This window comes from Lissotriton vulgaris, chromosome 5 (assembly GCF_964263255.1).
Source record: "Lissotriton vulgaris chromosome 5, aLisVul1.2, whole genome shotgun sequence".
Taxonomy (NCBI): Eukaryota; Metazoa; Chordata; class Amphibia; order Caudata; family Salamandridae; genus Lissotriton; species Lissotriton vulgaris.
Window position 1 is genome coordinate 1,565,168,206 of NC_141693.1, and position 16,004 is coordinate 1,565,184,209.

A 16,004-nucleotide genomic window follows, 5' to 3' on the forward strand; every position below is an offset into this window, starting at 1 on the left:
GGTGGGCCCCTCCAGCGTCAGGGCACTACTCGCTTCTCCCCCTCCAGGGCGCTCGCCGAGGCATCACACAGCGGGGGGGGGGGGGCGGCGTAAAGCGTGTCCCCGGGCCCAAAGGACAGGCTCCTTGTGTTTGAGTGTCCTCAATATATTGCAGTATTATACCTTTATGTTTACTTTATATGCTTTTGTAACCTGCACAAGTGTCACTTTTTCCTCCTGTAATGCACCGTTTCTTACCTCTTGTATTTTGTTAGCTCACGATTGCCACTTTTGCCGCATGCAATGTAACGTTTGCTTTTGTAATTTGTTCACTTGTAATGTTCTCATGTATCAGTTCTGTTCCTATTGTGAAGTATTGTGAAGCGCTCTGATACCTTCGGGTAAAGTCTGCGCTATATAAAAACGCATACATAAAATAAAATAAAATAAAAGCACACGATGTATTGCATCAAGGAGCAGCCTTCGGGCATGCGTTGACACACAACTTCAAGAAAAAAAAGAAAAGCACACACTTCTCCCTCCCCCCTCCCCACCCCACTCCACCTCCCCCCCCCCCCTCCCTGATCACCCAGTGTTCCTAAGAGAAGGTTAGAATTTGTTCAACTATAATAGTGCGCTATATGTGTATGTCACAAAAATTAAATTTCCCATAAAAATAAGTTCTTTGTCAAGACCACTGTAACCTTTCTTTTCTTTCTAATTAAAACAGAGCATCCGGGAATGCATCTTTTGTTTTATGCTATTAAATAAAAAAAAAGATATTTGTGTCCATTTCCCCTATATATGTTTTAATTAAAATGCCGCCATTTTGGCAAAGTACAGTAGAGTAACTTTTTAACAGACGTCTAGTTACATGCTGTCATTAATAATTGCACTTCTTAACAAAGGGATGAAATGAGCACTTTGGTGCGTGGAGTCGAGCCAGCCAGGAGTTGAACCTGGAATCTTCTGCTCCGTAGGCAGACGCGTTATCCATTGCGCCACTGGCCCACTGCTATCTGTACATGACGGGGCAGAGTACTAGACCAGTGCATATGCGCTCCGGGATATGGTCGGTAGTGTGCACGCTAGACAGGTTGAATAAGCTGGGAAAATTATAGCTCTTTCACATTAAGTAGTGAAGAGTCAAATACTGAGGTCTATGAAGGGATCACTTAAGGAACTCACCGAATGTACAGGCAATAAAAGTCACAACAACTTTAACAGCCACTGCTCTCTTGGGCAAAGAGTAGTGATGTCACTTTGTATATTTTGTTCCCTGCTCTGATTGGATCAAAGTCTTTTCGATTTGGTCAGAACTCGCGATTTAACTAGTTCTTTTCCGCTGCAGTGCAAGTGCAGAGGGCGGTGTGGCGGGAAATACAACTGTTTGCGCACATTATACATCGCAACTGGAAAGAACCACTGTTCCGCAGACACAATACATTTGTTATTTATTTTTCTAGTAACCGTGGCCAATGCCCCGGTTACTTACCGGTAATCTTCATTACTCCGAGTCCATGTCTTCCTCGCCACAGTAATTACCCATGAGCCTCCGGCTCCACACAGAACTCCAAGTACAAAAACATCGTTCTAGTCTCCCTCTCCCTCCTCCAAGATGGCCCCCAGTGTCTCCAGCCAATCCCATAAAGGGACACAGAATCACCAACACGACCTGAAGAACCAAGCCGCAGACATGAAGCCACCACCAGGGCCGGGAGGGAAGGGAAACTATACTGTGGCGAGGAAGACATGGACTCGGAGTAATGAAGATTACCGGTAAGTAACCGGGGCATTACCTCCTCGTCCAGTCTTCCTCGCCACAGTAATTACCCATGAGCCGATACCAAAGCAATCAGCTTCATGCAAGGAAAACACTCCACAGTATCACGTAGAGAACATATCCAAACACAAGAGGTACAAATATTCCACAGAAATATACACCTCAAGGAATCCCAGCCGACAGTACAGAGGAGGCAAAGGAAACAGAAACCCCACCCCAATCCGAAGGCGATAATGGGACCAGAAAGTATGCGGGGACGACCAACCGGCCGCCCGGCAAACATCCGCCCTGGACACCCCCTCAAAAGCGGTCCACGATACAGAGACAGATCCGGTGGACCGACCCAGAACAGTAAGAGGGGGAAGAACAGAAACAGAACCGAAGCCAACCGTATGGCCTCCATAATCCAACGACTGACAGTGGACAGGGAGGGCTTCAGGCCCTGACGAGACAAACCAAAAATTGACAAACAAAAAGTCAACCGTACAAAAGTAATGAGTGCATGAGAAATAAACCAACAATGCATGACGCACATCCACAGGCGGAGAAGGCAATCCGCAGCCGAGGAAGGTTCAGGACAAAGAAATGGAAGAACCACTTCAGCAGAACGGTGAAAATAAGAATCCACCCCAGGAATAAACATAGAATGAGGGCGCAAGACTGCACGATCAGACAAAATGACCAATCTGGAGCAGACCGTAGGAAGGCACCCAGCACACCAATACGCCTGGCAGAATCAATAGCCACAAGAAACACCACATTGAGTGCCAAGAACATCAGGCCCACCGATACCAAAGGCTCGAAGGAGCCGACAGCAAGGAACGCAATACCAGAGTAAGGTCCCAAGGAGGAGAACACAAGAAAGGACGGGGACGTTCACTCACCTGACCAGCAGGGAACACAGCACTCGGAGAAGTGCAGAAAAAAAGAACAGGTTGTGTTGGTGATTCTGTGTCCCTTTATGGGATTGGCTGGAGCCACTGGGGGCCATCTTGGAGGAGGGAGAGGGAGACTAGAACGATGTTTTTGTACTTGGAGTTCTGTGTGGAGCCGGAGGCTCATGGGTAATTACTGTGGCGAGGAAGACTGGACGAGGAGGTAATGGCCATGCACTAGTATCACAGATGCCACGTTATTTTGACCAGTTTAAATGGAAAAAGTCACTAGCAGCTGCATCCGTGACAGCCATTATGAAGGTCCGCGCCTTCGAGACCACGCTTGTAAAGGTGCTTTTTAAAAAAAATTCACTAGCATTTATTGTTCGATGAAAATATTGGGCCCTTTGGCAAATCGACAGTTATCTGTTTTACAGTTAAAACAGACCTATCGAGAAACTCTGATGGCCCACTTTAAAAACTAAATATTGGCGTTAAATTCCTAGTATGGAACTTAATCAAATGCGTAGCTGTTTATGTAACGAAATTTACAGGTCAGTTTATTATAAAACCAGACAGGACGGAACTTCATGGTCTAACAGGCATGATGTAGTTTCTTATAATGTTTATAGATCATTGTAATGTTTATATTATTGTTTGAAAAAAGGTACCTCCACAATTCGAGCCAGCCAGGAGTCGAACCTGGAATCTTCTGCTCCGTAGGCAGACGCGTTATCCATTGCGCCACTGGCCCGCTGTGTACGAAGTCTTCAGAGAACAGGTAATAGCCAAATCACAGGTGAGGTGCTACAAGATGGTGCTGTGACAGACAGTAAGGATATAGCGGCGCACTCTACAATAGAAAACACACAGTTCTAGGAGCTAAGTACAATATCAACTCATTTCAAGTCGCAGCTCTGAAGTCAGCCTACAGGTTTGTGGAGCTTCAGAGCCCTGCACACTTTACTGCTTTGCAGAGATGAATGCTGCCTTCGAGGGGAAAGGCTTCTTGGCTTTGCCTCCTCTAACTGCAGAAATGCGGCTGGAGCCTGACATCTTACAATTCCTTCCATTATATATAACAATATATAACATTTTGCAGACGGGAAACGGCCACTACAACGAGGCCGTTTCAACGAAAACCTCAACCACGCATGCATTACAACGCATGCGTGGTTACAACGACAGCCTTTACCACGCATACCTTTACTACGAGGTACGTAGTAAAGGCATGTGTGGTAAAGGGTACAAATAAAAAAGGGGTGTTGGGGGGGGCTCCCCCCCCCTAAAAAAACACTAACCTTTAGAAGAGAAGGAAGGCAATCGGCGTTGCAGAGGAAGAAAACGGCCGTTTCGTTTTTTCTACGTATGACGTCACCACGGAAAAAAAACGTGGAGAAGGACAAGCGTGAACATAGCATTCCGAAGTAACGCATGCGTGGTAAAGGCATGCGTTACAACGGAGTTCGTTGAAAGAACATACAACCTTTGCAGAGAATACTACATTACAACTACGAACAAACTACTATATGCTATAAACAAACAAAATCAGTTCTACAGTCTTTCAGATAAGGTGGCCTGCCAGGAAGCATCCTGTTGGCCTTGCGCCTGTGGTCACACAATGAAGGGAGCAGGCGCTGTAAGTATTGGTTGGGTACTTCCTTTGGTAATGACTAGGCCACTGACGCCAGAAGCCTCAGCACACACTGATATGTACGCACGTGGGCTACTTTCGTGCTTGACCGGTGTTCCGAGGAGTGCTGTACCCCCATCGAGCTTTGTACCCCCTGTGGTGCCGTATCACCGGGGGTAGGAATACCTAGGCCGCAGAGTGGGGCCTAATATACACTGTTTCTAGGTGTAGATTTTAGCATTGGATGGAGAGAGAGGTGGGCGAGGGGATAGACGTTCATATTGGATGCTGTCCATGACGTTCACGGATGCCCCAGTGTCGATCAGAGCATGTACCGGGGATCCTGCGATCGGTACGTCGCACATTGGTGGCGGCAGACTCCGCGCACCATCTCTGCCAATGAAGGACACGAAGTACACCTCATCATCATCGTCTTCCAAACTAAACACCGCGCGGGAAGCATCACTGCAAGGACCAGGGTCTTCAAGCGACAGCTGATGCACACTGCCAGAGGCTTGGTAGTTTAGTCTGCCCTGTTCCCATGATGCACTGGGCCAGGGACAGACTGATTTGCATATAGCCAGGTTCTGAGCTGGGATGGTGCAGTGAGATAAATAACGGTGATGGATCAAGCCCTGATCTTTGGACTGGGTAAGAGTGGTCTGCTTAATTCAGACACTCTGTTCATCACCACCCCCTTTTCTGAATCGTTTTTGGCCACTATAGGTGTGGCAGGGTATACTCAGACATGAGTCCCTTTCTCACTGCACCATCAGGATTCAAGCAAGCCGGGCCGAAGACGGCTGAAATGCCAGAAACCGGTCCCCGGTAGCTTGTCTCCTTTCTGGTGAAGAATTGGCTTGGTAGTTTAGTCTGCCCTGTTCCCATGATGCACTGGGCCAGGGACAGACTGATTTGCATATAGCCAGGTTCTGAGCTGGGATGGTGCAGTGAGATAAATAATGGTGATGGATCAAGCCCTGATCTTTGGACTGGGTAAGAGTGGTCTGCTTAATTCAGACACTCTGTTCATCACCACCCCCTTTTCTGAATCGTTTTTGGCCACTATAGGTGTGGCAGGGTATACTCAGACATGAGTCCCTTTCTCACTGCACCATCAGGATTCAAGCAAGCCGGGCCGAAGACGGCTGAAATGCCAGAAACCGGTCCCCGGTAGCTTGTCTCCTTTCTGGTGAAGAATTGGCTTGGTAGTTTAGTCTGCCCTGTTCCCATGATGCACTGGGCCAGGGACAGACTGATTTGCATATAGCCAGGTTCTGAGCTGGGATGGTGCAGTGAGATAAATAACGGTGATGGATCAAGCCCTGATCTTTGGACTGGGTAAGAGTGGTCTGCTTAATTCAGACACTCTGTTCATCACCACCCCCTTTTCTGAATCGTTTTTGGCCACTATAGGTGTGGCAGGGTATACTCAGACATGAGTCCCTTTCTCACTGCACCATCAGGATTCAAGCAAGCCGGGCCGAAGACGGCTGAAATGCCAGAAACCGGTCCCCGGTAGCTTGTCTCCTTTCTGGTGAAGAATTGGCTTGGTAGTTTAGTCTGCCCTGTTCCCATGATGCACTGGGCCAGGGACAGACTGATTTGCATATAGCCAGGTTCTGAGCTGGGATGGTGCAGTGAGATAAATAACGGTGATGGATCAAGCCCTGATCTTTGGACTGGGTAAGAGTGGTCTGCTTAATTCAGACACTCTGTTCATCACCACTACCTTTTCTGAATCGTTTTTGGCCACTATAGGTGTGGCAGGGTATACTCAGACATGAGTCCCTTTCTCACTGCACCATCAGGATTCAAGCAAGCCGGGCCGAAGACGGCTGAAATGCCAGAAACCGGTCCCCGGTAGCTTGTCTCCTTTCTGGTGAAGAATTGGCTTGGTAGTTTAGTCTGCCCTGTTCCCATGATGCACTGGGCCAGGGACAGACTGATTTGCATATAGCCAGGTTCTGAGCTGGGATGGTGCAGTGAGATAAATAACGGTGATGGATCAAGCCCTGATCTTTGGACTGGGTAAGAGTGGTCTGCTTAATTCAGACACTCTGTTCATCACCACCCCCTTTTCTGAATCGTTTTTGGCCACTATAGGTGTGGCAGGGTATACTCAGACATGAGTCCCTTTCTCACTGCACCATCAGGATTCAAGCAAGCCGGGCCGAAGACGGCTGAAATGCCAGAAACCGGTCCCCGGTAGCTTGTCTCCTTTCTGGTGAAGAATTGGCTTGGTAGTTTAGTCTGCCCTGTTCCCATGATGCACTGGGCCAGGGACAGACTGATTTGCATATAGCCAGGTTCTGAGCTGGGATGGTGCAGTGAGATAAATAACGGTGATGGATCAAGCCCTGATCTTTGGACTGGGTAAGAGTGGTCTGCTTAATTCAGACACTCTGTTCATCACCACCCCCTTTTCTGAATCGTTTTTGGCCACTATAGGTGTGGCAGGGTATACTCAGACATGAGTCCCTTTCTCACTGCACCATCAGGATTCAAGCAAGCCGGGCCGAAGATGGCTGAAATGCCAGAAACCGGTCCCCGGTAGCTTGTCTCCTTTCTGGTGAAGAATTGGCTTGGTAGTTTAGTCTGCCCTGTTCCCATGATGCACTGGGCCAGGGACAGACTGATTTGCATATAGCCAGGTTCTGAGCTGGGATGGTGCAGTGAGATAAATAACGGTGATGGATCAAGCCCTGATCTTTGGACTGGGTAAGAGTGGTCTGCTTAATTGAGACACTCTGTTCATCACCACCCCCTTTTCTGAACCAGTGTCGATCAGAGCATGTACCGGGAATCCTGCGATCGGTACGTCGCACATTGGTGGCGGCAGACTCCGCGCACCATCTCTGCCAATGAAGGACACGAAGTACACCTCATCATCAACGTCTTCCAAACTAAACACCGCGCGGGAAGCATCACTGCAAGGACCAGGGTCTTCAAGCGACAGCTGATGCACACTGCCAGAGGCCAGGGGCCGGCAGGGTGCGCAGTGAGGCTGGGGGTGAGGAGCCGGAAGACAGACAGGGCCCCTGTAGCCATGTGGTGGGCCTCTCCAGCGTCAGGGCACTACTCGCTTCTCCCCCTCCAGGGCGCTCGCCGAGGCATCACACAGCGGGGGGGGGGGGGCGGCAGAAAGCGTGTCCCCGGGCCCAAAGGACAGGCTCCTTGTGTTTGAGTGTCCTCCATATATTGCAGTATTATACCTTTATGTTTACTTTATATGCTTTTGTAACCTGCACACGTGTCACTTTTTCCTCCTGTAATGCACCGTTTGTTACCTCTTGTATTTTGTTAGCTCACGATTGCCACTTTTGCCTCATGCAATGTAACGTTTGCTTTTGTAATTTGTTCACTTGTAATGTTCTCATGTATCAGTTCTGTTCCTATTGTGAAGTATTGTGAAGCGCTCTGACACCTTCGGGTAAAGTCTGCGCTATATAAAAACGCATACATAAAATAAAATAAAATAAAAGCACACGATGTATTGCATCAAGGAGCAGCCTTCGGGCATGCGTTGACACACAGCTTCAAGAAAAAAAAGAAAAGCACACACTTCTCCCTCCCCCCTCCCCACCCCACTCCACCTCCCCCCCCCTCCCTGATCACCCAGTGTTCCTAAGAGAAGGTTATATTTGGTTCAACTATAATAGTGCGCCACATGTGTATGTCACAAAAATTAAATTTCCCATAAAAAATAAGTTCTTTGTCAAGACCACTGTAACCTTTCTTTTCTTTATAATTAAAACAGAGCATCCGGGAATGCATCTTTTGTTTTATGCTATTAAATAAAAAAAAGATATTTGTGTCCATTTCCCCTAGATATGTTTTAATTAAAATGCCGCCATTTTGGCAAAGTACAGTAACTTTTTAACAGACGTCTAGTTTCATGTTGTCATTAATAATTGCACTTCTTAACAAAGGGATGAAATGAGCACTTTGTGCGTGGAGTCGAGCCAGCCAGGAGTCGAACCTGGAATCTTCTGCTCCGTAGGCAGACGCGTTATCCACTGCGCCACTGCTATCTGTACACGACGGGGCAGAGTACTAGACCAGTGCATATGCGCTCTGGGATATGGTCGGTAGTGCGCACGCTAGACAGGTTGAATAAGCTGGGAAAATTATAGCTCTTTCACATTAAGTAGTGAAGAGTCAAATACTGAGGTCTATGAAGGGATCACTTAAGGAACTCACCGAATGTACAGGCAATAAAAGTCACAACAACTTTAACAGCCACTGCTCTCTTGGGCAAAGAGTAGTGATGTCACTTTGTATATTTTGTTCCCTGCTCTGATTGGATCAAAGTCTTTTCGATTTGGTCAGAACTCGCAATTTAACTAGTTCTTTTCCGCTGCAGTGCAAGTGCAGAGGGCGGTGTGGCGGGAAATACAACTGTTTGCGCACATTATACATCGCAACTGGAAAGAACCACTGTTCCGCAGACACAATACATTTGTTATTTATTTTTCTAGTAACCGTGGCCAATGCCCCGGTTACTTACCGGTAATCTTCATTACTCCGAGTCCATGTCTTCCTCGCCACAGTAATTACCCATGAGCCTCCGGCTCCACACAGAACTCCAAGTACAAAAACATCGTTCTAGTCTCCCTCTCCCTCCTCCAAGATGGCCCCCAGTGTCTCCAGCCAATCCCATAAAGGGACACAGAATCACCAACACGACCTGAAGAACCAAGCCGCAGACATGAAGCCACCACCAGGGCCGGGAGGGAAGGGAAACTATACTGTGGCGAGGAAGACATGGACTCGGAGTAATGAAGATTACCGGTAAGTAACTGGGGCATTACCTCCTCGTCCAGTCTTCCTCGCCACAGTAATTACCCATGAGCCGATACCAAAGCAATCAGCTTCATGCAAGGAAAACACTCCACAGTATCACGTAGAGAACATATCCAAACACAAGAGGTACAAATATTCCACAGAAATATACACCTCAAGGAATCCCAGCCGACAGTACAGAGGAGGCAAAGGAAACAGAAACCCCACCCCAATCCGAAGGAGATAATGGGACCAGAAAGTATGCGGGGATGACCAACCGGCCGCCCGGCAAACATCCGCCCTGGACACCCCCTCAAAAGCGGTCCACGATACAGAGACAGATCCGGTGGACCGACCCAGAACAGTAAGAGGGGGAAGAACAGAAACAGAACCGAAGCCAACCGTATGGCCTCCATAATCCAACGACTGACAGTGGACAGGGAGGGCTTCAGGCCCTGACGAGACAAACCAAAAATTGACAAACAAAAAGTCAACCGTACAAAAGTAATGAGTGCATGAGAAATAAACCAACAATGCACGACGCACATCCACAGGCGGAGAAGGCAATCCGCAGCCGAGGAAGGTTCAGGACAAAGAAATGGAAGAACCACTTCAGCAGAACGGTGAAAATAAGAATCCACCCCAGGAATAAACATAGAATGAGGGCGCAAGACTGCACGATCAGACAAAATGACCAATCTGGAGCAGACCGTAGGAAGGCACCCAGCACACCAATACGCCTGGCAGAATCAATAGCCACAAGAAACACCACATTGAGTGCCAAGAACATCAGGCCCACCGATACCAAAGGCTCGAAGGAGCCGACAGCAAGGAACGCAATACCAGAGTAAGGTCCCAAGGAGGAGAACACAAGAAAGGACGGGGACGTTCACTCACCTGACCAGCAGGGAACACAGCACTCGGAGAAGTGCAGAAAAAAAGAACAGGTCGTGTTGGTGATTCTGTGTCCCTTTATGGGATTGGCTGGAGCCACTGGGGGCCATCTTGGAGGAGGGAGAGGGAGACTAGAACGATGTTTTTGTACTTGGAGTTCTGTGTGGAGCCGGAGGCTCATGGGTAATTACTGTGGCGAGGAAGACTGGACGAGGAGGTAATGGCCATGCACTAGTATCACAGATGCCACGTTATTTTGACCAGTTTAAATGGAAAAAGTCACTAGCAGCTGCATCCGTGACAGCCATTATGAAGGTCCGCGCCTTCGAGACCACGCTTGTAAAGGTGCTTTAAAAAAAAATTTCACTAGCATTTATTGTTCGATGAAAATATTGGGCCCTTTGGCAAATCGACAGTTATCTGTTTTACAGTTAAAACAGACCTAAATAATAAAGAGCTTGTAAAGCGCACAGTAATGCCATCACGGCATGTCCCCGCGCTAAGCTAGCAGTGAACCAGCAAGAGAGAGAATCCAGAGGTCTATGCTGTGTATAAGTGAGTTTTCAGCAAGGCCCTAAACCGCGCTTCACTCCTCTCGAGTCTCAAGGCCAAGGGAAGTTTGTTCCATTGTTGAGCTGCATGGAGCGCAAAAGAGCGACCACCTATTCTGGCCTTCCTCGTCCTGGGGACTGTCAGCAGACCGGTCCCCTCCGAACGAAGGGTCCTGGAGGGTTCATACCGGCTAACTAGATCCTTTAAATACGCGGGCGACCTATCCCAGACAATCCGATGACAGAAGAGTAGGCACTTAAAACGTACCCGTTTCTTCACAGGCAACCAATGAAGCGCATCTAGCGCCTTCTGTGAATTGGCCCTCCTGGGTCTTCTCAACACCAACCTGGCGGCGGAGTTCTGGATGACTTGGAGGCGGCCCAGGCTACCCTCGGTTGCCCCCAGGAACAGTACATTTCCATAGTCCAACCGCGAGGTCACCAGTGCCTGTGTTAAAGTCCTTCTGGCCGCAAGGGGCAATAGGTCTAAAGTTTTATTTAGGGTCTTTAGAACTCCAAAACATTTGCCCACAAGACGCCTAATGTGGCCATCATACGAGAGGGAGGGATTCATCCAGATTCCCAAGTTCTTTACTTCCTCACAGGGGGTAGGAGTAGGACCCAAGCAAGAAGGCCACCACTCAGCTGACCAGTTATCGCTTTTTCCCCCCACCACCAGCACCTCTGTTTTAGAACCATTGAGTTTTAAACAGTGGGAGTCCATCCATTCTCCCAGTGCCTGCATGCAGGATTTAAAGTTGGTAGGAGTGTTGGAGGAGTTCTGCGATAAAGAGATCAGCAGCTGGGTGTCGTCGGCGTACGACACCAATTCCACCCCAAATGATTGTACCACTTTTGCCAGAGAGGCCATATAAAGATTAAAAAGAGTGGGGCTAAGAGCCGAGCCCTGAGGCACTCCCTGATCTAATGGCATCTTTGCTGAGCGACAAGTCCCTTGCTGAACCTGAAAGCATCTCTCTGAGAGGAATGACTGTAGCCAGCACAGCGCATGACCAGCCACCCCAGCTTCCTTCAGGCACCGCAGCAAGATGGAATGTGCTACGGTGTCGAAAGCTGCACTCAGGTCGAGCATAATTAGGGCCATTGTGTGACCTGCATCAGCCCCTGCTCTTAAAGTCTCGGTGGCTCGGAGGAGAGCTGTCTCCGTGGAATAGCCCACCCTAAATCCTGACTGAGATGGATGAAGTAAGTTCCACCTCTCCAGGTGTTCCGAGAGCTGAGTATTAACCACTTTCTCTGCCACCTTCGCCACGTACGGTAGTAAGGAAATAGGCCTGAGGTTTTCCAGCACCTCCAAGCTAACGTTAGGTTTTTTCCTTATTGGCAGTACTATGGCTTTTTTCCACTCTTTGGGGACTTGTTGAGTGCAGAAGGAGGTGTTTAGGACCTGCCTAATGTGAGGTTCCAGGGCTGACGCTCCCTCTGACATGACCCAAGCCGGTGCCGGATCGTTGGGGGACCCGGACTTCACACTTCGGCAAATCTTTATAAGCTTGTCCACTGTGGGAACCTCAAAAGTATGTAGTGAGGACTCACAGGGTACCATTGAGCTGCCTACTGCAGCTCAACCTATCTGCATACTACCTATCGAGAAACTCTGATGGCCCACTTTAAAAACTAAATATTGGCGTTAAATTCCTAGTATGTAACTTAATCAAATGCGTAGCTGTTTATGTAACATAATTTACAGGTCAGTTTATTATAAAACCAGACAGGACGGAACTTCATGGTCTAACAGGCATGATGTAGTTTCTTATAATGTTTATAGATCATTGTAATGTTTATATCATTGGTTGAAAAAAGGTACCTCCACAATTCGAGCCAGCCAGGAGTCGAACCTGGAATCTTCTGCTCCGTAGGCAGACGCGTTATCCATTGCGCCACTGGCCCGTTGTGTACGAAGTCTTCAGAGAACAGGTAATAGCCAAATCACAGGTGAGGTGCTACAAGTTGGTGCTGTGACAGACAGTAAGGATATAGCGGCGCACTCTACAATAGAAAACACACAGTTCTAGAAGCTAAGTACAATATCAACTCATTTCAAGTCGCAGCTCTGAAGCCAGCCTACAGGTTTGTGGAGCTTCAGAGCCCTGCACACTTTACTGCTTTGCAGAGATGAATGCTGCCTTCGAGGGGAAAGGCTTCTTGGCTTTGCCTCCTCTAACTGCAGAAATGCGGCTGGAGCCTGACATCTTACAATTCCTTCCGTTATATATAACAATATATAACATTTTGCAGACGGGAAACGGCCACTACAACGAGGCCGTTTCAACGAAAACCTTAACCACGCATGCATTACAACGCATGCGTGGTTACAACGACAGCCTTTACCACGCATACCTTTACTACGAGGTACGTAGTAAAGGCATGTGTGGTAAAGGGTACAAATAAAAAAGGGGGGTTGGGGGGGCTCCCCCCCCCTAAAAAAACACTAACCTTTAGAAGAGAAGGAAGGCAATCGGCGTTGCAGAGGAAGAAAACGGCCGTTTCTTTTTTTCTACGTATGACGTCACCACGGAAAAAAAACGTGGAGAAGGACAAGCGTGAACATAGCATTCCGAAGTAACGCATGCGTGGTAAAGGCATGCGTTACAACGGAGTTCGTTGAAAGAACATACAACCTTTGCAGAGAATACTACATTACAACTACGAACAAACTACTATATGCTATAAACAAACAAAATCAGTTCTACAGTCTTTCAGATAAGGTGGCCTGCCAGGAAGCATCCTGTTGGCCTTGCGCCTGTGGTCACACAATGAAGGGAGCAGGCGCTGTAAGTATTGGTTGGGTACTTCCTTTGGTAATGACTAGGCCACTGACGCCAGAAGCCTCAGCACACACTGATATGTACGCACGTGGGCTACTTTCGTGCTTGACCGGTGTTCCGAGGAGTGCTGTACCCCCATCGAGCTTTGTACCCCCTGTGGTGCCGTATCACCGGGGGTAGGAATACCTAGGCCGCAGAGTGGGGCCTAATCTACACTGTTTCTAGGTGTAGATTTTAGCATTGGATGGAGAGAGAGGTGGGCGAGGGGATAGACGTTCATATTGGATGCTGTCCATGACGTTCACGGATGCCCCAGTGTCGATCAGAGCATGTACCGGGGATCCTGCGATCGGTACGTCGCACATTGGTGGCGGCAGACTCCGCGCACCATCTCTGCCAATGAAGGACACGAAGTACACCTCATCATCATCGTCTTGCAAACTAAACACCGCGCGGGAAGCATCACTGCAAGGACCATGGTCTTCAAGCGACAGCTGATGCACACTGCCAGAGGCTTGGTAGTTTAGTCTGCCCTGTTCCCATGATGCACTCTGCCAGGGACAGACTGATTTGCATATAGCCAGGTTCTGAGCTGGGATGGTGCAGTGAGATAAATAACGGTGATGGATCAAGCCCTGATCTTTGGACTGGGTAAGAGTGGTCTGCTTAATTCAGACACTCTGTTCATCACCACCCCCTTTTCTGAATCGTTTTTGGCCACTATAGGTGTGGCAGGGTATACTCAGACATGAGTCCCTTTCTCACTGCACCATCAGGATTCAAGCAAGCCGGGCCGAAGACGGCTGAAATGCCAGAAACCGGTCCCCGGTAGCTTGTCTCCTTTCTGGTGAAGAATTGGCTTGGTAGTTTAGTCTGCCCTGTTCCCATGATGCACTCGGCCAGGGACAGACTGATTTGCAGATAGCCAGGTTCTGAGCTGGGATGGTGCAGTGAGATAAATAACGGTGATGGATCAAGCCCTGATCTTTGGACTGGGTAAGAGTGGTCTGCTTAATTCAGACACTCTGTTCATCACCACCCCCTTTTCTGAACCAGTGTCGATCAGAGCATGTACCGGGAATCCTGCGATCGGTACGTCGCACATTGGTGGCGGCAGACTCCGCACACCATCTCTGCCAATGAAGGACACGAAGTACACCTCATCATCAACGTCTTCCAAACTAAACACCGCGTGGGAAGCATCACTGCAAGGACCAGGGTCTTCAAGCGACAGCTGATGCACACTGCCAGAGGCCAGGGGCCGGCAGGGTGCGCAGTGAGGCTGGGGGTGAGGAGCCGGAAGACAGACAGGGCCCCTGTAGCCACGTGGTGGGCCTCTCCAGCGTCAGGGCACTACTCGTTTCTCCCCCTCCAGGGCGCTCGCCGAGGCATCACACAACAGGGGGGGGGGGGGCGGCGGAAAGCATGTCCCCGGGCCCAAAGGACAGGCTCCTTGTGTTTGAGTGTCCTCCATATATTGCAGTATTATACCTTTATGTTTACTTTATATGCTTTTGTAACCTGCACACGTGTCACTTTTTCCTCCTGTAATGCACCGTTTGTTACCTCTTGTATTTTGTTAGCTCACGATTGCCACTTTTGCCGCATGCAATGTAACGTTTGCTTTTGTAATTTGTTCACTTGTAATGTTCTCATGTATCAGTTCTGTTCCTATTGTGAAGTATTGTGAAGCGCTCTGATACCTTCGGGTAAAGTCTGCGCTATATAAAAACGCATACATAAAATAAAATAAAATAAAAGCACACGATGTATTGCATCAAGGAGCAGCCTTCGGGCATGCGTTGACACACAGCTTCAAGAAAAAAAAGAAAAGCACACACTTCTCCCTCCCCCCTCCCCACCCCACTCCACCTCCCCCCCCCCCTCCCTGATCACCCGGTGTTCCTAAGAGAAGGTTAGATTTGGTTCAACTATAATAGTGCGCTACATGTGTATGTCACAAAAATTAAATTTCCCATAAAAAATAAGTTCTTTGTCAAGACGACTGTAACCTTTCTTTTCTTTATAATTAAAACAGAGCATCCGGGAATGCATCTTTTGTTTTACGCTATTAAATAAAAAAAAAGATATTTGTGTCCATTTCCCCTATATATGTTTTAATTAAAATGCGGCCATTTTGGCAAAGTACTGTAGAGACTTTTTAACACACGACTAATTTCATGTTGTCATTAATAATTGCACTTCTTAACAAAGGGATGAAATGAGCACTTTGCAGAGTCGAGTCGAGCCAGCCAGGAGTCGAACCTGGAATCTTCTGCTCCGTAGGCAGACGCGTTATCCATTGCGCCACTGGCCCACTGCTATCTCTACACGACGGGGCAGAGTACTAGACCAGTGCATATGCGCTCTGGGATATGGTCGGTAGTGTGCACGCTAGACAGGTTGAATAAGCTGGGAAAATTATAGCTCTTTCACATTAAGTAGTGAAGAGTCAAATACTCAGGTCTATGAAGGGATCACTTAAGGAACTCACCGAATGTACAGGCAATAAAAGTCACAACAACTTTAACAGCCACTGCTCTCTTGGGCAAAGAGGAGTGATGTCACTTTGTATATTTTGTTCCCTGCTCTGATTGGATCAAAGTCTTTTCGATTTGGTCAGAACTCGCGATTTAACTAGTTCTTTTCCACTGCAGTGCAAGTGCAGAGGGCGGTGTGGCGGGAAATACAACTGTTTGCGCACATTATACATCG

The 16,004-nt window shown here is 48.3% G+C and overlaps 4 non-coding genes across 4 annotated transcripts; all 4 read right to left on the reverse strand.

Annotated features, from left to right (window-relative positions):
* Positions 1–917: 917 nt before the first annotated feature.
* On the reverse strand, positions 918–990 carry TRNAR-ACG (transfer RNA arginine (anticodon ACG)). Its single transcript has one exon. It is a non-coding gene; the product is annotated as a tRNA-Arg (tRNA).
* Positions 991–3,318: 2,328 nt separating this feature from the next.
* On the reverse strand, positions 3,319–3,391 carry TRNAR-ACG (transfer RNA arginine (anticodon ACG)). The gene has a single exon. It is a non-coding gene; the product is annotated as a tRNA-Arg (tRNA).
* Positions 3,392–12,338: 8,947 nt separating this feature from the next.
* Positions 12,339–12,411, reverse strand: TRNAR-ACG (transfer RNA arginine (anticodon ACG)). The gene has a single exon. It is a non-coding gene; the product is annotated as a tRNA-Arg (tRNA).
* Positions 12,412–15,533: 3,122 nt separating this feature from the next.
* Positions 15,534–15,606, reverse strand: TRNAR-ACG (transfer RNA arginine (anticodon ACG)). Its single transcript has one exon. It is a non-coding gene; the product is annotated as a tRNA-Arg (tRNA).
* Positions 15,607–16,004: the final 398 nt, after the last annotated feature.